At 42.2% G+C, this 24,885-nt stretch overlaps 1 protein-coding gene across 1 annotated transcript in view; it reads left to right on the forward strand.

Annotated features, from left to right (window-relative positions):
- The window catches only part of LOC148376640 (receptor-type tyrosine-protein phosphatase mu), a 366,093-nt gene that overhangs the window by 133,172 nt on the left and 208,036 nt on the right, over positions 1-24,885 (forward strand). The window lies entirely within an intron of this gene.

Below are 24,885 nucleotides of genomic sequence, written 5' to 3' on the forward strand. Positions count from 1 at the left end.
ATGAGAGTGTGATTGTGCCGACTGTGTTGTATGGTGCTGAGACTTGGAGCCTGAATGCAGATTTGAGAAGGAAATGAAATGTTTTTGAGATGAAGTGTTTGAGGAGTATGTAAGGAGTGACAAGATTGGATAGATTGAGAAATGAAATTGTGAGAGACAGAACTGGAGTAGTAGTGGAACGGAGCAAGCGTGTGGATAAGAGAGTACTCGGTAGGTTTGGACACATGGAGAGGATGGATGAGGAGTGAATGTTGATGAGGATCTACAGAGCAGAAGTCAACGGAAGGAGACCAAGAGGAAGGCTGAGATTGACGTGGATGGATGATGTTATGAGTGCACTGCAGGAAAGAGGTCGAAATATAGTGGAGGCTAGGGCTCTTGTTGGTGATAGGAATGAGTGGAGAGGTGTTTGGGCGCGTTCTAAGGGATGGGCAGGACACCTGTTTGATGCAGCAGGGGTAAACCAGTGAAAGCTGTCGGGCCCTGCTGTTGAACAAAAGAGTGTGTTGTGTCAACCTGACCCGAGTGACATGGCCGCTTTCTCGTGTCCTCTTTCATCTGGAGGAACGAAAAGCATGACCGATTTAGGTGCCGAGGTGAACTTGTTTAGGTGTTTGCTATTTTTCCCTGTTATTTTCTTTGTTATTGTATGTATCTTGCTGTCGGTCACCCCTCTTGAGGGATATGACCAAGGTAGATAGATAGATAGATAGATAGTATTGAGAATTGCAAGGTGTCTTGGCTGAATGAAATGCAATGTATAATATGCTGTAGCGCAGGGGTTAACAACCGTTTTTTAGCGTAGATCTACTTTTTTGTGTCTTTTTAGCACAAAGGGCTTCCAGTTTGATATGCCTATTTTAATATCCTTTCATGTCATTACTATGTTGTTAGTACAGTGTTCGAAACTCATCAGAAAAAGTTAGCGCACACCAGGGCAGACAACTCTGAAAAGTTGCCTGCTCAGCCATAAAGTTGCGTGGCCCATTTTTCACAACTTGAAACACAATAAGACGAGTAATCGCAAAAAAAAAACATTGTTGCAAAGTATTAAGGATTGATAATCAGAATATATAACAGAACAACACTTTAAATTTAAGTTTATTATAAATCTACTTATAACATTCATTGCATGTATATGACATCGCTGTTTTCCATCTGCCATCAGTATGTACCTGTATTTACTCATCTTCATTCATGCAATGTTTGCGTTGCGTCGTCTGCTACAAGCCACGGCAACTCCTCTTTCCACGATGCTTTTAATGTACGTTTACGTTTTGTCGCGTCATACATTTTGTTAGCTTCTTTTGAATCTTTCTTCTGGAGCTGAGGTTTTGGCTTGAATCTGAACCAATTATCATTTTTTCTTGTGTTCTCTGTCTACTTTGGAAAATGATATGAAAATGCACGACCTTATAACACTGGGGAAAGTCCGGAAGTTATTTGATGCAGGCTTCTGATTGGCTGCCGAGTTTGCAAATCGCCAAACCAACCGAAATTTCTAAATTTCCAAACTGAACCAAGATTTCGAAATCGGAACAAAGCAAACGTTTCATTTAAAAAAAGACTTTCGCTTTTTCTTTTTTCTTGAAAAAGTTGTCGGCCACCGATTTTGTAAGTTGTACGCCCGATGTAAAAAATGCACGCCCCGGGCGTCCGGGCAGACGTTATTTCGGACACTGGTAAGTATTTTATTATTACCAGGATGTATTAAAAGTCAGGTTGAAATAGGTCTGGCCAATCACTTAATCATATGCATTGAATAAGGTCACTGATTGATTCACATATACAAAGCTAAAGAACTCATCATGTAGTAAGAGACACTCACTGTGTCATTGATTTCTCATGCCAGTTAGAAATCAAATATCCTTGAAAATCATAATGACCCATCACTGGTGAGCTATTTTCAGAACCAGCCCATGGGCAAATCAAGTGTTCTTTCAAATTGAATCGGACAAAAAGTGTGGAAAATATTCTAAAAAGGTGATTACACAGACAGTATGGAAATGAATTTCCTGAACAATGGTGGACTAAAAGCCACATGATAAACACGTACTAGCAAAACACAATAACGTGAACAAATTGACAAATATAAGGAAGTATAAATTAGAAAAGATCTAGTAAGATGCAATAGTAGGAATAGCTTCTCCCTTTCCTTCTGCTCTCTTGGTTCTAAATGGCCCACTGACGCTAGATACCAGCAGGTGCGACACAGACACACATTCATCCAACCAAAACTCGCCATGGAAACTAGATCATTAATATAACCGGAGCCAGAACAGTGTGGCAAGAAAGCAGATGGGTGACGAGAGAAATTTACAACTTTTCTCACCTCAAAGTTTGTACTTGATGATTGTACACTACAGTTTCAAAATAGTCAAGCCATGTCTATTTGTGACGCCCTTAATCACAAAGAGTCTCCAAGGGCTGCACTGACCACAGATTATTGCAAACCACAGACTATTATGACACCATCCTGTCATCTAAAACATACATGAGGGCAAATAATACACTGATATTGTCAACATTAAATGTAGGTTATTCATATGCTATAGAATATAAGTGTGCTTTAAGCTTAGATTTTAACATTTCCACAGAAGTTGCAGATCAAATCTCAGGGGAAGATCATTCCACAGCACCGGTGTCCGAATGAAGAACGCTCTCGGACCTCCAGATTTCTTCTTGGCTCTTGGGATCACTAGTAGACCAGCATTTTCAGAGCGAAGGCTCCGGACCAGAACATAGGGCGAAATTAAATCTGAAAGATATGAGGGAGCAAGTCCATGCATGCTTTTGTATCTTACCAACAGAACCTTAAAATCACATCGTAAGCTAACAGGGAGCCAATACAGGTTAGCTAATATCGGGGTCATGTGATCAAACTTTCTTGTCTTGGTTTAAAGCCTCGCTGTAGCATTTTGTACCAGCTGAAGGCTCTTGATTTTGGACTTCGGGAGACCGGAGAGTAGTGCATTACAGTAATCGAGAGGTGAGGTAATAAACGCATGAATTATAATATCTGCATCTGACTGAGACGGCATAGGGCGAAGATGGAAAAAAGCTGTTCTAGTAATATTCTTCACGTGCGTTTGAAGGGACAGATTGGGGTCAAATATGACACCTAAATTTTTGACTGAGTCACTCTGGGTGATATTACATTTGTCAATGTTCAGAACAGTTTTTGAAAACAAGTCACGGCATGTAGATGGACCAATAACTAGCACTTTTGTCTTTTCAGAGTTAAGGCGCAAGAAGTTGAGTCACATCCATTCTCATATATCAGTGAAGCAGGCCTCCAGATTTCCACAGTTTAGTGTGGTAGATTCCTCCAATTGGAAGATATAGTTGAGTGTCATCTGCGTAGCAATGGAAACTAATATTATACTTGCGAATAATATCACCTAATAGAAGAACGTAAATGCTAAAAAAGAAGGGGGCCAAGTACTGAACCCTGCGGAACACCACAGATAACACTAAAGGGCTCAGATGTCCTTTCGCCATATTTAACACAGTGCGTCCTATCAGAGAGGTAGGATCTGAACCATAAGAGGGCGGTTCCTGAGAGACGAATCCATTTTTCCAACCGTTTTAGTAGACATTATGGTCCACAGTGTCAAAGGCAGCACCAAGGTACAATAGCATTTACATAGCATTTAAAGTTTGGCTAAAGTCACTTATGTTCTGTCCTAAAGTTGAGACGCGAGATGTCATGACTGTTTTGCATCAAAGTCACTAGCTAGTTAGAAGTTAACATCATAAATCTGTCCCTTTTTAAAAAACGCACAAGGTCGAAATCTCATGCCAGCCATTCGATTTGGATCCCACTCTTGCTGAGTAACCAGCTCGATGAGACAGACCACAAACTCCTCCCGTGGCTCCGTCCAAGCGCAGGCTGAACCCCGATTAAAAAGCGCATTCCCGCCCACATCGCCTTTGACGCCAAAGCGAAAAAGCCAGCAGATGAGGCCGACTCCCACTTGGCGCGACCCAGCCAGATGGGAGCAAAGTTGCTGGCGTGATCGATGTGGAGTCTGAGCAGGTGTTTGGAGTCGGCCTGGACGTTATGTGCTGTCGCAAAAGAGGTCACAGGGAGGGGGACAAAGACTGTTTTTTTTTGCAAAGGGGGGTAAACATAGATAGATAGATAGATAGATAAATAGATAGATACTTTATTCATCCCCGTAGGGAAATTCACACTTCCGACAGTATCCTTTGTTGTTTATTAACAGATTAACTGAATGGCCTCGGGGTGCTGTGTTGTAGTTTAGCAACAGCGGAGTGGATGACGCCACACGCTAGGCCAAACGTTCGACATCCCTGCAGCAGATGGAAATCTTTGTGCCCAGGGTTACACCACCTCAATAGATAGCGAGTCCACCTCCTCTCCGCTTCCCGCAAGCTTTTGTCTCTCTGTCTGTCCTATCAGCGCTGAAGCCGGGTAGCTCCGGGTAGCTCTACGTTAGCGCCCGGGATGTTAGACGTGAGCCACGTTTCCGTAAAACTCAGCAAACTGCACTCCCTGTACACTTTGATGTTTTTCACCAGCACAGCCAGTTCGTCGGTCTTATTTGGTAGAGAGTTCACATTTACCATGATTACGGACGGTACCGAAGGCTTATAACGCCGCTAGCCGCTTAGCCTTAGCTCCGGCTCTGCAGCCACGAAAGGCCCCCCTCGTCACGCCTGCACGAGAATGCTTTAGGACAAGGAGTTGATTCCTCGAATAAACGCATTTTTGTGCGTTAAAACACATAACGATAGGATAGAAAGTAATCCAAAGTGTAGTTGTCAAACGGGACGAAAAACACCGAAGATAGAAGCAGACAATAAAAACAATAAATCACAAAAAAGTGCGAACTAACACGGAGCTGCTGAAAAGGCTGCCACTCGCGGCGGCGCCTATGATGTGATACAGTAATAATAAAAAAAAAAACCTAGCTTACTTTTACATCATGGAAAGTAAGAATAGAAAAAGGCCACAATGTCTTTAAGAGCTAACACACTGCATGGAGTTAATTTAATATTTCTACGAATAACTTCTCCAATAAGTGAAAGGCACAATTACATTAGAAACATGATCGTTTTTCACTGTATTTTCCATACGATAAGGACACCGGATTATAAGGCGCACCTGCCCGAAATAGTCTAATTGTATCCACTTTTCCACACATAAGGCGCACTGGACTATAAGGCTTATGGGTTTAATACTGCAGTAAGAGCTATCATATTTATCCACGTTTAATACAGTACCATAAACAAGATCATCACTATAGGTTTCATACTTATGGACAATTATCGTCCAAAAAATTAACTAAAGGGGATTTGCAATAGGTTTTAGAGAGTTGGTGTTATGTGCTTCTCTATTGTGTCCTTTTAGCAACAAACATTAAACATGTTAACCCAACGAGAGCACTTGCAGATAACTCTATATATTTTTTAAAGGTTGAACAGTCACTGCATGCAGTATCATTCTATTCAGCGTTGGTACAGGTGCTTAAAATCCTTGAAAATGCTTGGCTTTTATTGTTGTGTTTTCAGGGATTGAAAAGTGACTGAATTTTGGGAGTTTGTAAATGCTTGTAATTGTTGCTGTGTTTCTCAACAAGTCTGCTTAAAAATTACACCGACATTGGTCTATGAGGCTTTGCTTTGCCATTACATTTCTTCTCACCTCTTTATTAACAGCAGCTGGCATTATTTTTTGTATGGCATTGTCATATAAATGTCGTTGCCCCTTACAGGTCGCAGCAAGGGGGACAGATGTCCATACATCCATCCATTATCTGCACGGCTTGTCCTCAGTAGGGTCGCGGGGTGCTGGAGCCCATCCCAGCTATCTTCGGGCAGTGGGCAGGGGACACCCTGAACTAGTTGCTAGCCAGTCGCAGGGCACACACAGACAGACAATTCGCTCGCTCATTCACACCTAGGGACAATTTGAACCGGCCAATTAACCTGACATGCATGTTTTTAGAATGTGGGAGGAAACCCACGCAAGCACGGGGAGAATATGCAAACTCCACACAGGAGGTTCGATCTCATGACCTCAGAACTGTGCCGCACACGCTCTAACCACTGCGCCGCCATGCTGCCCTTATATTTTTATTTCAAATATTATTTTTTTACAAGGTGTTACATATAGAACCACTTATTCACAGATGGCTTTCTTTTTATACACCACGATTTAATTTAAAAAAAAAAAACGTCTGAATGCTAAAAAAAAACAGTCTTGTTCCATGGACAGACTGAGTAGATCATTTCTTCCTAATGCCATGAGGCTCGTTCACTCCACCCGGGGGAGTAAAAGCCCACATTACCCCCCCCCACACACACACACATTTGCATATCAGCCTATTTTTATTACAGTGTGCATTTTCCGTAGCACTATTTAAATACTCTATAGCAAAACGTTAAATTGGGTATTTTTGCATTATATATCTTTTATTTTATTTTTCAAGGGTGACTTTCCCTAGGAGATGAATAAAGTATCTATCTACCTATCTATCTATCTATCTAGTTTGCGTCTATCTATCTCTCTATCCAGCTATGGTATCTATCCATCTAGTTCGCTTCATCTATCTATGGTATCTATCTATCTAGTTCGCGTCTATCTCTATCTATCTAGTTCGAGTCTATGTCTATCTATCTAGTTCGTGTCTATCTCTAGTTCGCGTCTATCTCTATTTATCTAGTTCGCGTCTATCTATGGTATTTATCCATCTAGTTCGCGTCTATATCTATCTATCTATCTATCTATGGTATCCGTCTATCTAGTTCGCGTCTATCTATATATGGCATCTGTCTATCTAGTTCGCGTCTATCTAGCTATGGTATCTATATCTAGTTCGCGTCTATATATCTATGGTATCTATCTATGGCATATATCTATTTTGCTCGTCTCTATCTATCTATGGTATCTATCTATCTACCTATCTATGGTATCTATCTATCCATGGTATCTACCTTGTTCAGGTCTATCTATAGTATCTATGGTATCTATCTCTCTATCTGAAGCCGACCTAACTGTCTACCCTTTACTGTCAAAGCCACAATGACGCCAACAAGTCAAAAACACAACAACCTGTGTATTGTCTCCATGTACTGTCATTTCCACAATCACACACACACAATCCACCCTTGTGTCAGGAACGTAAATCAAAGCAGAGCACTTTGCGAAACGCTCACCGCCGCCCCACTCGGGAGACGCGTGAAATCCGAGATAAAGCTTTTATGGGAGGGGCTGCAAACGGCGAATAAATCGCGTCCGGGCCGCCGCGTTTGCCGTTATGAGCGACGCGAGCCAACCGAACCAGCGCTTCCCAACGAGCGACATCCATAATTTAGCAAAAAGGATAGAGGGTGCTTGAAAAGAATCAGTAAGAAAAATTACAGCAGATAGCGCATGAATAATTAAAGGGGGTGAATGGAAAACATTTAAAGACCCTGAGAAGCACTTCTGTTTGAATTTATAAACACGGGCGACGAGTAGTACATTAATGCGAGCGGAGGTGACAAACAGCCACCGTGATGAGTTTGAGCATGCGTCCATCTTAAGACGGGAACGTGAATTTTTTATTTTAATTTTTTCTGACTTGTTTACAATTCGGAAAAATAATCAGCAAAAATAATGTGTCAAACCACAAGATGGCTAAAGTGATATTTTAAAATTATATGATAAAAAATGTAGCTGAAGTGATCCATCCATCCATCTATCATCTGCACCGCTTATCCTCAGTAGGGTCGCGGGGGTGCTGGAGCCCATCCCAGCAATCATCGGGCAGTGGGCAGGGGACAACCTGAACTGATTGACTGCCAATCACAGGGCACACAGGGACAGACAATTTGCTCGCTTATTCACACCTAGGGACAATATAGACCGGCCAATTAACCTGACTTGCATGTTTTTGGAATGTGGAAGGAAACCGGAGTGCCCGGAGGAAACCCACGCAAGCACGGGGAGAACATGCAAACTCCACACAGGAGCCTATAGCTATATTCATATAAAGTTATTAGTTTTTACGGGCGAACTGAGGCGGTTCTCTCAGGTTTGCCACCTCTAGAGTTAATTGTTATTCATAAAGAGGAACAGGCATGTGACGTAGTTTTTGTCTGCACACACTTCTTGTTCTCTCTCTGAAATTGAGGCCCCAGAACTCCGATATATTTAAGAATTCGTGAAGCGCCTATTCGATATTTAGTGAACCAGAAATTATGGATCGCTGCTGCATGGGTGCAGTTGATTTTTGCCGGGTATACAGAGACCGTGCACAACCCCAGCAGGGATAACTTTAGACCCTACAAAGATCTGTTGTCAACTGCGCAGAATAAAACTTCGGTAGTATGGTCACTTCACAAAATCATTAGGATCTGCCAAGAAAATTCTCCAGGTCACAGTCCAATGAGGCAGGAGGAGACAAAAACAACATTCGGGAATGGACTGGTGCCAATTTTGCCATGCCCCAAAAACAGGCCATGAACCGTCAACATCGGAGAAAGCTGTCCAGAGTTGCGTCCTCAGTGGTGCCTGGATGACCCAGGTGGTTAAGAGATCCATGAACCATGTTCCAGTAATGGCATAAGATAAATGGGGTGAAATGGGGATTAAGGATTGTACAATAATCCCTCGGTTATCGCGGTTAATGGGGACCGAGACCACCCGCGAAAACTGAAAATCCGCGAAGTAGCGGCGCCCCTTCAAAAATGCTCAAAAAAAAGGTATACAGTATACCCCCCCGCCATTAAACCGAAGTGATCGCTGGCATGATGGCGAGGAGTTATTGGGTGACTCATCCAGAACTCTTCACACTGGAACTGAATGTACCAAAACACAAGTGTAGCCATGTCTTACATAATCAATTTACACGGAATAGGACTCCGGCAAAACCACTAGGAACCATTCAGTATGATTGTATTAACCGCTCTCGACCACATGCAGCCATCGCAGCTTATTTCGCTTGTTAACACTACCGGTTACATATTGAAAATAAAAACAGTGAAAATGTGATATTTGATGAGTGTTTGTGAAGCGTTTTGGGAAACAACAGTTGAAAAAATGGTCTGTGTTCATTTTAATGAAAGTGAAAGAGCTACCTTCTGACAATAACAACATAATTTAGCTAGCGGCATCGGCTTTTACAACAAATACACGTAACCACACTCAATTAGCCGTGTTTAGGTAGTACAAACAACCGCTCGCTTTTGGTATAATAAAGTCAAACTTGAGCTGAAATGTGACAGAAGAGAATATACCTACGTCGCGTCGCTGAGTCCCTCCTCGATAAACTTAGCGCCACAGAAGAAGGGGGGGAAGTGGGAGGAGTTGAAGGAGGGGGGGTGAGCAACATGGTAACTCACCATGACTAAGCATTGTGTCAGGGCCTCCCCCTCCCCTTCACAATAAGTGTGTCCACACCGTGTCCTCAGTTGACATAAGCTCGCGCTTGCTCAAGTCAATAAATGCTTTTATTGAGAAGGTAAGGTATATTTTTTAGACCCGCGAAGCTCTGAACCCGCAAAAGTGGAACCGCGAACTAGCGAGGTAGTTCATTTTGGACAGGCAGCAATAGCATGCTTCAGCAACCCAAACTGAAAAGCGAGTTCTGATGGCCCCTGCTTTCAGCAAAAGTCAGTTGGGGATAATGGATTCAGGCCACAACCGTACATTTCATTTTAGGCAGGCCAGAACAGCACATCTACTCACTGTAATATGGGACTGAGGACGATGGATCACGGTCGCCCAAGTGGAGTTAATTTTCGGTTAAAATAAAGTAACTGCAAAAAAGAGCTGCCAATCCTGACAAAAGTGTGCTCTGATGGCCCCCCCCTCGCAGCATTATACAATCAGGGATAATGGATCAGGTATTGCGAAGTAGCGAGGGATTACGGTATTGAATATTTCTCATAGTGTCTCACCCCTACACTACCGATTGCCACCTGGTTTGTAAATGTTTCTGGCCTTTGAATTGCAAACAAGAATAATTATTCTGATTCAAGCGTCGCTCGAACATGATCTCACCTCGTCGGTTCAGCTTCCAGTCTGAAGACGAAGGTAAGAACAACAATGCCGTTTCTATACCGTCTGCTCCTCGCCGACACTTATTTGTGGAAACGCAGTCTTTTCACAGAACTGACATTATAGGAGCACAGTTCTCCTTTCAACTCTCATCTAACTGTGATAATGGTTAGAAATAAGAAAGACGTTTTATTATCGTCCTCCCACCACCTCCAACAGAATCCAATCTTGCCTGTCGAGTTTTCTTTTTTCCAGGGTCGTCAAATTTCAAAAGCGTTTTCACTGTGTTGTCAACGTTACATGTTGAATGAGGAAGCTTTTTATTCTGAGGGGAGTTAATTATACTTGTCCAACAAGGTGATGGAGTCTATCCCCAACCTTTACACTGCAGCACAAATAACCCTTTAATATAGTTATAGGGTGCTTTCGTACTACTAGATCTGTTTAGAATCAGTTTCTGGTTTTATCATTGATTGACATTAGTATACCAAAATGTTATACTATACAAACACTGATGAGTTTACCTCTTTTTCACATAGGAGTCAATTGACATTGGTCTTTGGCAACCTAAAAAAAGACACCCGGCAAATGCAAGGAAGAGTTTAAGCTTGAACAAGAAAGCTGCAGAAATCTAACAGTGAATGAAGGGTTACCAACGTGGCTTGTTTGAAAATAGCGCACCAGTGATTGGTCAATTTGATAGGTTGGTCGTTTTGGTTGTAACATTTCTCAGAATTCACTTTGTGAATATAACTTGTTTTTATATTCCTAAATATAAAAACAATTTTTCACACACACACACACATGAAGTAACGGTTTAATAATCAGTCTAATTGCATCTCTTGTACGTTTCAGTTTTGTACTCTTTTATTTTGAAGTTGCATTTCCGGTGTATTTATCTGTTTCCTGTGTGACTAAAGTTTAGACACACGGGGGCGCGCAGTGTGGCCGGGAGCCCAGCCGGGGCGAGTGGTGTTTGGGCCATCACCAATGCTAATAAATTTTATTTACCTTAATGCTTGTTTTTATTTGTTTAATTCTGCCAACATAGAGTTCATATAAGTTTTAACTTTATTAATTTGGTGCCGAGACCCGCTTGGACTTCCTTTTGTTGTCCGATAAAGACCGGTTGAGAGAACAAAGAACAAAGAAGCACATGTGGAAGCTAAAATGGCGTTTAGCAACACGATGTATTCTCTACAAGTCAAGTCATGTTTATTTGTATAGCCCTTAATCACAAAGAGTCTCAAAGGGCCGCACAGATCAAAGAGTATTGAAAACTACAGACTATTATGACACTATCCCCTGATATTGTCAACATAAAATATAGGTTATTCATATGATATTGAATCGAAGTGTGTTTTAAGCTTAGATTTAAACATTTCCACTGAGGTTGCATATCGAATCTCAGGGGTAAGGGCATTCCACAGCACCGTGGCCCGAATGGAGAACGCTCTTGAGCCTGCGGATTTCTTCTTGGCTCTAGTAGACCAGCATTTTCAGAGCAAAGGCTCCGAACCGGAACATAGGAGGAAATTAAATCTGAAAGATATGAGGGAGCAAGTCCATGCATGATTTTGTGTACTACAAACAGACCCTTGAAATCACATCTTAAGCTAACAGGGAGCCAATGCAGGTTAGCTAAAATCGGGGTCATGCGATCAAACTTTCTTGTCTTAGTTAAAAGCCTCGCTGCAGCATTTTGTACCAGCTGAAGGCTCTTGATTTCGGACTTCGGGAGACCGGAGAGTAGTGCATACAGTCATCGAGACGGGAGGTAATAAACGCATGAATTATAATCCCCGCATCCGACTGAGACAGCATAGGGCGAATTTTAGCAATGTTGCGAAGATGGAAAAAAGCTGTTCTAGTAATATATATAATAATATAATGTGAGATTAGATGCCTGCTAGTACAGTTTAGTCACTCCGCCTCCAATTGATGTTCATAGATGTTGAAGCAAACACTCAAAGTCAGACACTGTACAGTAAATGTCAACCGGACTTGGCATTTAGGACTTTGAAGCCTCTTTTTTTCGATAAAGTCTTTACAAGATGCCAACCTCTCACCATACAAGGATGGATTGTACCTTGAAATCTTATGACTCTTATCTCAAGGCACCGTCGTATATCATAGAGCTGTTTGTGAGGTTTTACTTTGCCCAGTGCTGGGACTCCGCAACGCAACTCGGCCGCGGAGTTGTTAAAAGTTTAATACGCCTCCTCGCCGGGGGCCGTAAATGCTTTACTCCGCGCCACGTCGCCCAAAACGTGTGAGTTACCACCCCGGGTGGCGCGACGCCCGATCAGTTGGAGAAACGCCTTGTTAAACTTCACAGGAAAATGGAAGCAAGAGCGCTTCGGCCAAATGCTGAAAAACGGAGACGTTCGGAGAACGTTAGCAAGCTGTGAGATCTGCGCACTTAAGCGAGGCGGATAACGAGAATAAAACGCAGGCGTAAGCCCTTGAAAGCCGAGAAAGAGAGTGCAGCCCGCAACAATGGCGCGGGCCCCCGCTTTATGGGTGAAACTTTTCAAGGCCGCCCTGTTTTCTTTGTTGTCTATCGGTGAATGTCGAATGTCCTCGCCATAGCATTAAAGCGTCCTTTTTTATGTCGCGACAGATATTGCTCAGTTAGCAAAGCGGCAGAGAGCGAAGCAGTGTTTTGTCCTGTCTGGGGGCTGCGTGATGTATCAGTGGCTCAGGAGGTAGAGCGCTCGTCTTGGGATCAAGAGATCGCAGTTTGAAACCCGGCTCCTCCGTGTTACATGTCGAAGTGTCCTTGGGTAAGACACTGAACCCCTAATGCCCCAGGTTAGCGCCTTACATGGCCGCTATTGGGAAATGTGAAGCACACTGTAAAGCTTTGGGAAGTCTTGACTTGAAAAAAGCTATATAAATGCAGAGCATTTCATTTTCATTTCATTTCAAGTGTTTCGTGATATCATATATATTTTTAATTAACATTTTGGTGTGAGATCCTGAGTTGCTCGACATGAATGAGGTTTATTATAAAAAAAGTTAAAAAATGAAGTCGCTTGGACGTTCACTGTAGAAGGAAAGAATACATGCAAATATAATTAAGTAGAATAATACATTTTCTTATTCAAATTATGAATTTATTTTCTGCATTAAATCATTGTTGGTAATATACTGATCAAAGGGATAACCACAAACCTGTCTTTTTTCATTTTCTCCTTTTATACTTACTTTTTTTCTTAACTTCTTTTCATATATATATATATATATATATATCTCATCTCATCTCATCAGCTACACCGCTTATCCTCAGTAGGGTCGCGGGGGTGCTGGAGCCCATCCCAGCAATCATCGGGCAGGTGGCAGGGGACACCCTGAACTGGTTGCCAGCCAATTGCAGGGCACACAGGGACAGACAACTCACTCGCTCATTCACACCTAGGGACAATTTGGACCGGCCAATTCACCTGAAATGCATGTTTTTGGAATGTGGGAGGAAACCGGAGTGCCCGGAGGAAACCCACGCAAGCACGGGGAGAACATACAAACTCCGCACAGGAAATCTGGAGCTGGATTTGAACCCACGCAGGAGGTTCCCAAGACATGAACCGTGCCGCACATGCGCTAACCACTGCGCCGCCGTGCTGCCCTATATATATATATATATATATATATATATATATATATATATATATTCCGGAGCCATATCCCCCTAGTGGGAGGTGGCTAGAGTCCAGAACACATTCCTGACTCTTTCTGGGAGACTGATACAGAGGAGGGGATTCCCAGCCCCCTCGCTCAACCCAACTAATGTGTTGGGAGTCATTAATTGACCAAACCCCCCAATTCCAACCCCTAATGCTGAGCGCCAAGCAGGGAGGCAATGAGTACCAATGTTGTCTTAGGTTTGACTCGGTCGAGGCTTGAACCAGCAACCTCCCAGTCTCGGAGCGGGCGCCCTACCCCTAAGGCCACCGAGCTGGTATCAACTTCTTTTTGGGGCGGCAGTAGCTCAGGAGGTAGAGCGCTCGTCTTGGGATCAAGGGATCCCAGTTCGAATCCCAGCTCGTCCGTGTTACATGTCGAAGTGTCCTTGGGTAAGACACTGAACCCCTAATACCCCCAATAAGCAGGTTAGCGCCTTAAATGGCTGCAAGGCCGCTATTGGGAAATGTGGAGCTCAATGTAAAGCGCTTTGGGAAGTCATTGACTTGAAAAGCGCTATATAAATGCAGATCATTTCATTTCATTTCATTTATACAACAATAATGATTCGTAATATAATGCGTCAAAGCAAGTGAGCCGTTCCGGAGCCGGCTCTCTTTGATGAGTTGAGCCGAAAAAGCCGGTTCTCTAAAAAGAGACTGACTTCCTTTCGCTACACAACTACAACATGCAACCCGAGGCGGCAGACTCATGTGCACAGTAGCATCAAACCGCTCGCTTAGTTTGCAACATAAAAAAACCGATACAGAGATAGAGGCTACCGCGGTGAAGTCGTTTGACTTGATTGAGTTGCCCTTTCGTGATAGTCGATGTACAGGTATACCGGATGGTACCCATCATTGACAAATATGCGTTTTCCGTACAGATTTCCTCGTACGTCGTACACGTCTTAAAATGCATCATAAACGTACTTTGTACGGCAAAAACGTACAGCTTGACAGATATGTGTCTGGGGGCTGCGTGATGTATCGCGCCCGGGCCCGACAGTCCTAACCGCTCAATTTGGAGCCGGAGCTGACGCGGGGGCCTGTCAAGGAAGAAGCTGGACGAGATCAGGAACCGCTTCCTCGCCAGCCGCCGTCATCCATCTTGCGCCGTTTGACTGGCGGGCTAGTCAGGGGGGTGAGCGGGGTGGCTCCGATGGGGGGTGGCGGTTGGGGCCATTCATCCCGATCTGTCCTGACTAAACATGAATAATCTTGTGACCTTCAGCGCCCGCGAGAAGGCAACACAATCTCATTTTGCTTGGCATTTGTTTGGACACCAGAATAGTTTTGCACTTTTTTGGGGAGTGTGCATCCCAGTGCATCATGGGAATTCTGTTAATTTGTAAAATGTCAGCAAAGCGTTTTTGTCGCCACCGGGCCATAGATATTATCAGGTTTTCTGCAGATAAACAATCTTCCAAGAATAACGTCACTTTGGTTGTCTATATATGCCTCACAGAATTGTTATACTCTTAGGCAGTCAAAGGGAAGCACATTTAACAGTTAGAATCCCCCTGCTCAAGGGCCTTGTCACGGTTGCCACGGCGCCCAATCGGCCCCGCCCGTGTGGCGCCAGCTGCAGTATGTTGACGGATTGGCTTCCCCATTATTTAAACCCTGTCATGTCAATCCCCGGGTGTCTGCGAATCTGTTTTTACACGGCATGCCCTTTTTCGACCCTGACTCACGCCTGTCCCATTTTTTGGCTCCTGTTTGTCTTCCGATACGAACTTTTTTGATCTCGACCACGTTTGCTCTCCCGTCCCGATTAACGATCCGTTTTTGATCTCGACCATGTCTGCTCTCCCGTCCCAGCTTACGACTCGTTTCCGACCCGTATTGCTCTCCCAGTCCCGGCTATTGACCAGTTTTCCGCCCCTGACACCGCCATCGTTTCCTACGGAAGATCCACTTACGTGTTCGGAGCGACCTGCTTCCCGCGACCAGCAATCCCCGGATCGTGGGCGCAACCATTTCCCTTTCTTCTAATAAAACTTGTGAGAAACGTTACGCGAGTGGGTTCTGTCTCCGTTCTGGGTCTTGACAGGCCTAGTCTGCCTAATAAGATGCACGTGCTGGTGCATGCTATTCATTAGACGTGCTGGAATAAACTCTTCTTTTCTCATCTATCTTAGGGTTTGGCTTGGCGTTTGGACTGTATTTGAAAATAGCCTCTTCTTACTTTCACCGTTTTCATGCTACACTAACAAATAGAAGACAAAAAACTGAAGGACGTATTTGACGTCACTTTCCACACACTCCCCCTCCATTCCCGCTACCAAATCTGCTGTGCGCCAGATGCAAGTTTTGGAGGAATAAAACATAAGGGCTCTTTGAACTCAGTTGGGCATTTTTAACTCTCACTTAATAAATAAATATTGAACATTCAACTTTTTAAGATCACCTCAAGCAACACACTCCACATTTAAACTATGTAATAGATCAAGAACCGCTTCCTCGGCTCTCTTTGATGAGTTGAGCCGAAAAAGCCGGTTCTCTAAAAAGAGACTGACTTCCACCAATATGTGGATACAAATGATAGATTACAATGTTACAAACAAGGCAAGGCATCAAGCTACTTTTTATGACCTGAAGCATCACAGGCCAACATTTCGACAGCCAATGTAGCAATCCTCTCAGCAATAGATTCATTATAATCCGTCAAAAATTAAAATATTGCTGCAACTCAGCATCCCTTCCTGGTAACAGTGTAACTCTCAGCAAAAGAGTGAGTGAAGGAGAGCAAGAGAGAGAGAGAGAGAGAAAGAAAAAGACACAGGGGGCAAGAGAAGGCAATAGTAGGTAAGAGGCAGAGAGAGAAGGCAGGACAAGAAAAGAGTGTGGCAGAGAGAAAGACAGACAGACAGAGAGAGACACAAAGATGGAGACACACATATGTCTCAAGCCAGAAACGGAGACAGGACCCAATAGCGTTCGTTTTACTCAGTTTTATTGTGAAAGAGCACGATCCGATGATGGCAAGAACGCGGAAGTGGCACTTCCGTGTCGAGCAAGGATAGTCGTGGGCGGCAAGAAAGCTGGTCGATAGCCGGAACGGGGCGCAAGGGATGTAACGAGTTCAGAAAAAAGGTCGCCAACAAGTATCAGGCAGGAAACAGGGCAAAACAGGTCGATGGCCGGGACGGAAGAGCAGGGCAGAAACGGGTCCAGAAACAGGTCGGCAACAGGTAATCAGGCAGGAGAAAACAGGGCAGGAGATTGTCGGAAGGTACAGAGCTTGCTTAGCAAAAGCGTAGGTTCGCAGGACGGTCTGACAGCTTCCTATTGGAAGCCGGGGGTTTAAAAGGAGTCAGGGAACCAATCAGCGCTCGCGGGGCAGCCGCAGGTGACCCGAATCAGTAATCATGACAACACAAAGATAAGCAGAGACAGACAGAAAGGGACGGACATAGACAGGTGGGAGACACAGAGACGGGGAGAGATCTAGAGGGACAATGAGACACATTATGAGATGGATTCAGAGAAAGAGGGAGAGCCAAACAGAAACAGATGGAAAGAGAGAAACAGAGAGAAAGAAACAAGAGATGGAGTGAGGGACACACGGACAGAAAATATGTAGATAAAGACACAAACCGATGGAGAGTAATACAGCGACAGAGCTATAAAGTAAGTGATGGATAAAGAGAGAAATCGAGGGAGATAGAGCAAAAGAGACCGTGAGAGTGAGTGAGAGACAGTCTGTGAGATTGAGAGAAAGGGAGAGAGACGGAGAGATCAATTTCTTTCGTTTGAAAGGCAGACAATAAAACGTCCATAGCCACCTTCACAGCTTAGAGCACAGGTGTCAAGCAGGCGGCCCGCGGGCCGGATCAGGCCCGCTAAGGGAATGAATCTGGCCCGCGAGACAACACTCAGAGAAGCGCAAGAGAAAAACGTGCTGCAGGTTGAAATTTGTCAACTTGATGTTGCCCAGTGCCTCTCACAAAGACACTGTACTTGTATTTATTTCTCTCTCTTTGTCTCTCTTTGTCTCTCTTTCTCTCTCTTTCTCTCTCTTTCTCTCTCTTTCTCTCTCTTTCTCTCTCTTTCTCTCTCTTTCTCTCTCTTTCTCTCTCTTTCTCTCTCTTTCTTTTTCTTTCTCTTTCTTTCTTTCTTTTATTTTTTCTTTTTTTCTTTATTTTTTCTTTTTTCTTTCTTTCTTTCTTTCTCTTTCTTTTTCTTACTTTCTCTTTCTTTTTCTTTCTTTCTCTTTCTTTCTTTCTTTCTTTCTTTCTTTCTCTTTCTTTCCTTTTCTTTCTTTCTTTCTTTCTCTTTCTTTTTATTTCTTTCTCTTTCTTTTTCTTCCTTTCTCTTTCCTTCTTTCTTCCCTTCTCTTTCTTTCTTCTCTTTGTTTCTTTCTTTATTCTCTTTCTTTCTTTCTTTCTTTCTTTCTTTTTATTTCTTCTTTCCTTCTCTTTCTTTCTTTCTTTCTCTTTCTTTTTCTTACTTTCTCTTTCTTTTTCTTTCTTTCTCTTTCTTTCTTAGTTTCTTTCTTTCTTTCCCTTTCTTTTTCTTTCTTTCTCTTTCTTTTTCTTTCTTTCTCTTTCTTTTTCTTTCTTTCTCTTTCTTTTTCTTTCTTTCTCTTTCTTTTTCTTTCTTTCCTTTTCTTTCTTTCTTTCTTTCTCTTTCTTTTTATTTCTTTCTCTTTCTTTTTCTTCCTTTCTCTTTCCTTCTTTCTTCCCTTCTCTTTCTTTCTTCTCTTTGTTTCTTTCTTTATTCTCTTTCTTTCTTTCTTTCTTTCTTTTTATTTCTTCTTTCCTTCTCTTTCTTTCTTTCTTTCTCTTTCTTTTTCTTTTTCTTTCTTTCTCTTTCTTTCTTAGTTTCTTTCTTTCTTTCCCTTTCTTTTTCTTTCTTTCTCTTTCTTTTTCTTTCTTTCTCTTTCTTTTTCTTTCTTTCTCTTTCTTTTTCTTTCTTTCCTTTTCTTTCTTTCTTTCTTTCTCTTTCTTTTTATTTCTTTCTCTTTCTTTTTCTTCCTTTCTCTTTCCTTCTTTCTTCCCTTCTCTTTCTTTCTTCTCTTTGTTTCTTTCTTTATTCTCTTTCTTTCTTTCTTTCTTTCTTTCTTTCCCTTTCTTTCTTTCCCTTTCTTTTTATTTCTTCTTTCCTTCTCTTTCTTTCTTTCTTTCTCTTTCTTTTTCTTACTTTCTCTTTCTTTTTCTTTCTTTCTCTTTCTTTCTTAGTTTGTTTCTTTCTTTCCCTTTCTTTTTCTTTCTTTCTCTTTCTTTTTCTTTCTTTCTCTTTCTTTTTCTTTCTTTCTCTTTCTTTTTCTTTCTTTCTTTCTTTTCCACCTTTTTCTCCCACTCTCTCTGTGTCTTTCACTCTCTGTGCCTCTCTTTTTCTCTTCCTTTTTTCCTTTTCTCTTTCTCTCTTCATACCCTTCACGCTTTCTTTTCTCTCCTTTCGTCTTTCGATTTCTCTTTGGATTTCTTTCTTCCTCTCCCTTTCTTTTCCCCCTCTCTTACGACTTTTTATCTTATGTTTCTCTCCCTCTTTTTTTTTCTTTGTCCCGCTCTCTCTCCTTTTCTCCTTTTTCTTATTTCTTTCTCTCTCTTTTCTCTTTCTCTTTAATCTACTAGTCTGGCCCCTGACAGAATGTTTGTTCTACCGTGTGGCCCCCGAGTTCAAATGAGTTTGACCCCCCCTGGCTCAGAGGCAGGTGTCGTGTGAGGACGGCGGCTCATCAGACGGCCGAGACCGGTCCCGCGCCGCCTCATTTGGTACTTTCAATTCAGTCTCCCTCCTGCCGGCACCCCCAACCCCCAGCACCTCCTCCAACCTCAGTCAGGGTGGCAGCGCCATTTATCAACCGGCCTATAAAGACGGACTTGATAGAGTGAGGAGCAGCCAGCACCTTTCAATAAATCCTGGTGATTATCCACACCCCCCTCTAGGTGCACCGCCAGGACTGTATGAGGCTATGGATATTGAGTATGGCCGTGAGGGAAAAAAACAAAAACTCCCAAGCGTTTGCCTCGGTAATGGATGTAGATGCTGATGTAGGAGCAGCCCAGGAACACGTGCGACGTCTTTCTAAACCTCGTTTGTTTTAAGAGGCGGACGCCTGTCAGGCTCCCACTTGTTGCCGTTGATGCTAACACAAACCTTGTCCTTGGGACGAGGTGACAATCCGAATGCGGTGAAGTGCCTTCATTGTGTGTGTTTATATCAATAAAGGATATGCTCATGATTTATTTTTAAAACATTTCACCATTTCATATATTGGAATGTCAATCAAGGGTTCTGTGCGGCAGACAGATGCTTTAGTATGAAGATATCTTATCTATCTATTTATCTCTCTATCCTTCTCTCTATCTCTCTCTCTATCTTTCTATCTATCTATCTTTCTATCTATCTATCCCTCTATATCTATTTCTCTCTATCTCTCTATATATCAATATTTATCTATCTCTCTATCTCTCTCTAGCTCTCTATCTCTATATCTCTCTCTCTATCTTTCTATCTATCTATCTATCTATCTCTCTATCTATCTATCTATCCCTCTATATCTATTTCTCTCTATCTCTATCTTTCATTTCATTTCATATCTCTCTATATATCGATATTTATCTATCTCTCTATATATCTATCTATATGTCTATCTATATCTGTCTATCTATATCTCTCTATCTATCTCTCTATATCTATGTCTCTCTATCTCTATATCTATTTCTCTCTATCTCTCTATATATCGATTTCTATCTCTCTCTCTATGTATCAATATCTATTTCTGTATATATCTATCTATATCTGTCTATCAATATATCTATCTATATATCTATCTAGTTCGCGTCTATCTAGATCTCTCTATCTCTCTATCTATCTATCTCTCTATATCTATTTCTCTCTATCTATCTCTATATCTATTTCTCTCTATCTCTCTATATATCGATATCTATCTATCTCTCTATATATCTATCTATATCTGTCTATCTATATCTTTCTATCTATATAGTTTGCGTCTCTCTCTCTCTCTCTCTCTCTCTCTCTGTGTCTTTATATCTCTCTCTCTCTCTCTCTCTTTATATCTCTTTATATCTCTCTATCCCTCTATATCTATATCTCTCTCTCCCTCTCTCTATATTTATATCTCTCTATCTATATATCTATCTATATCTAGCTATCTATCTATTTATATATATATATATATATATATATATATATATATATATATATATATATATATATATATATAACATTGGTCATATCCCTCAAGAGCAAGACAAGCACATACAATAACAAAGAAAATAAAAAGGGGAAAAAATAGCAAAAACACACAAACATTTTTGGGCCATGGCCAACCCAAATGCCCAAACGCCCAAACAAGTTAGGTACCGCGGCACCTAAGTCGGTCATGCTTTCGTCCCTCCAAATGAAATGGGTCACAAAAAGCGGCCATGTCACTCGGGTCAGGGTGACACGACACACTCTTCTATTCAACAGCAGGGCCCCACGGCTTTCACTGGTTTACCCCTGCCGCATCATAGGGGTGCCCTGCCCATCCCTTAAAACGCGTCCAAACATCCAACTATCCTTTAACAACACCTCTCCACTCATTCCTATCACCAACAAGATATCTCACTCCAGATAATATCGAATGGGGATTTGAAAAAAAATATTTTAATTTTACTCTGGTTAAAAAAATAATTGCAGAATTCCCTTGGTTTCTGCAATTTATTTGTTCCATAACCATCCATATCAAGTAATTTTCCATATTGTACGAACAATACATTACCCAGCAGTACGGCGGCGCGGTGGTTAGCGTGTGTGCGGCACAGTTCTGAGGTCATGGGTTCAAATCCAGCTACCAACTTTCCTGTGCGGAGTTTGCATGCTCTCCCCGTGCTTGCGTGGGGTTCCTCCGGGCACTCCAGTTTCCTCCCACATTCCAAAGATATGCATGTCAGGGTTATCTGTCACAGCGCCACACACTGATAGCGGCGGAAAGAAGCACTAGAGTAATGTCCTGTACTCAGGATACAAAATCGAACTTACAGCAATGTTCAGATATTTTTCGACATCTGAATTTTTTTTTCGTATCTACTGTTTTTCGTAAGAAGGGGAGCGTCTGTAGTTCCAAACCGATGCAACCCCGGTCTACCTGACCCACCAAAGATTCACGCTGGACTGGATGGTGAGGTTTTTATTACAGTTTCTGCAGATGAAATGAGTCACAACATTAGCTTCTCTGCTGGCTTTGATCTCTTTGATCTCGTTGGCAGCTCGCTCTGTAGACTGCCCAAAGCATATCAAAGAGTTTTCTTTTCAATTTACGTAAAATACATTTTGGAATATCACAATACATTTTTACATCCGTTTTAACAAGATACTTTTAACAAGAGATCGTATATCAGTAGCCTAGATGGTAGTGTGCCGGCTTTGAGACTGGGAGGTCGCTGGTTCGCGCCTCGACCGACACATACCTAATTGGTATAATGGCGGCGCCCTCTGGCTGCGGCTGCACCGACTCGCTACAACGGGTCAGGTGTATCGACATTTCGTTCTGTGTACATTGTTACAAAGAATGACAATACAAAGGAAATTATTATTATTATTATAGTATAGTGTTTTTTTAACGTTTACAATGAATTCAACGTATTTCCTTTATTCTGAATTTTAACCAACATCATCCTTTTTATATATATGACAAAATGGAAATAATAACAAGAGTATAAAAACGGATACAATTTACCTGCAGATGAAATGAGTCACAACATTAGCTTTCTGCTGGCTTTGATCTCTTTGATCTCTATAAGGGGAATTAACATTTTAGCACCACAGAAACAAAACGAAAATAAATCCAGCTTGACAACATCAATCACATTACTGTGCATTTTGAGAGATTTGTCAGCTGTGGTTATAATGTTTAAATTAACTTTTTTGTGGAGCACCAAAAGATGTGTCTTACCGTTGGCAGCTCGCTCTGTAGACTGCCAACAAAACCCCGCCTTCCGGTCACATGTCAAAAGCCAAAACAAACCCTACCCCATACCAGCAGGTGGCACTGTTGGACTCATCATTGCAGGACACTTACACTGTACTCATATTTCAGCAGGAATTTCAATAAAACAAAAGTTATTATTACACCCGTTACACTGATATACTGCAAATACGATACTGGCCTAACTTGTCCTGATACCTTCTAAAACTGAGGTAGGTAGGAATATAAATTTAATTCCTAAAGGCAGAATCGTGTGCAAGATGTTTGGGAAAATAAGAAGCTTATTTTTTGTTTGAATCCTGTCTGTGGCAAAAACAGCCAACACAAAATGTCCGCTGGAGGTTTTTCCTTTCTTTCAGCGTCTCAGGTAAAAAGATGTAAGTGGCATCTCTCTCTCCCGTCACAAAAAAAGGACTTTGCAAATTTGTTTTGCGCCGGCTATTACCTTGTGGCGGCAGCAGCTATTGAGGTAATGACACGGCTCAAACACTCAGGAAATCATTTTCATATCTGGCAGAAGCGAGACACCACGATGGCTGGCGATAACCTACAATCAGCGCAACCATCAGCCGTCCTCCAGTGCTAAAGAAGATGCACGGGGTGGATGGGGAAAAGGGGGGGCGGTTAAAAACGAAGGAAGACTGAAGTCACGGTTGTCCTTTTTTTATGAGTAATTTCGATACAGTGTTCCCTCGCCAGATCGCGGTCTGTCATTTCCATTTCCAATTGCTCTAATTTCCATAAGTCACTGAATTTTAGCATCACTTTAAGAGCGGCAGTACACTCAAACCAAACAAGCTCCAAGTCAAGTCTCATCTCATCTCATCAGCCGTACCGCTTATCCTCATTAGGTTCGCGGGGGGGGCTGAAAACCCATCTCAGCCATATCCGGGCAGTGGGCAGGGGACACCCTGAACTGGTTGCCAGCCAATCGCAGGGCACACAGGGACAGACAACTCATTCGCTCATTCACACCTAGGGACAATCTGGACCAGCCAATTCACCTGAAATGCATGTTTTTGGAACGTGGGAGGAAACCGGAGTGCCCGGAGGAAACCCACGCAAGCACGGGGAGAACATACAAACTCCGCACAGGAGGTTCTGGATTTGAATCCACGACAGGTTCCCATGACATGAACTGTGCCGCACAAGCGCTAACCACTGCGCCGCCGTGCTCCAAGTCAAGTCATGTTTATTTATATAGCCCTTAATCACAAAGAGTCTCAAAGGGCTGCACAGATCAAAGACTATTGCAAACTATTATTACAGACTATTATGACACCATCTTCTCATCTAAAACTTACATGACGGCGAAGTCAAGTCATTTTTATTTGTATAGCCATTAATCACAAAGAGTCTCAAAGGGCTTCACAGGTTATTACACAGACTATTTTTTCAGACTATTATTACACTATCCCCTGATCTGGAACCAACATGAGGGCAAGGAAAAACTCAAAAACCTCACTATGAGGAAAATGAAACCTTATAAAGTCATCTTTATTTGTAACGCCCTTAATCACAAGGAGTCTCCTAGGGCTGAACAGACCACAGATTATTGCAAACCACAGACCGTTATCACACCATCCCTTGATCTAAAACCAACATGAGGGCAAGGGAAAACTCAACAACCTCAACATGAGGAAAATGAAGACACCTTGAGAAGGGACCGCACATGTGGCATCCCCCTTTCAGGATTACCAGACAGCAAAGGATGTTGCAATGACAAATAATAGAGATATTGTCCAAGAAAAGTATAGGTTAAATAATACACATATTGCGTATCTTATAAAATATTGGTTTTCCAATCAAGGTACACAGGATTTGAAATAAAATTACCATTCTAATTTGTGTATAATGCAGCTTCCGGATGCTTCACCTTTTCACAGCGTTCGTTTCCAGTTAGTTTTTTTTGTAGTCTGCATGTTTCATCTGGCAGCGCCTCCTGATATTATATTTTCATTATATGTATTTTTTTCTACAAATTTATTTCATACTGCGGTAGACATTTCTGGCGGGCCACATGTTTTTAAATTTATGACCTGGGCTGCGGGCCAGTAAAAATTTCACCACGGGCTGCAACTGGCTTTAGAGATGCCTGTTCAAGTGGCATTGATGTGCGGTATCAATGACTTCAACTTTTGAATCTATCGTCAGAGATATTTCTGATAATGTTTGATAATGGAAAAATAGACGGTTTCTATGAAAGGGCAAACAGGACACACTTTTAATGTTTTCTAATGAATAAA

The sequence above is a fragment of the Urocampus carinirostris genome, chromosome 1 (assembly GCF_059441175.1).
Source record: "Urocampus carinirostris isolate Australia breed hairy pipefish chromosome 1, RoL_Ucar_1.0, whole genome shotgun sequence".
NCBI lineage: Eukaryota > Metazoa > Chordata > Actinopteri > Syngnathiformes > Syngnathidae > Urocampus > Urocampus carinirostris.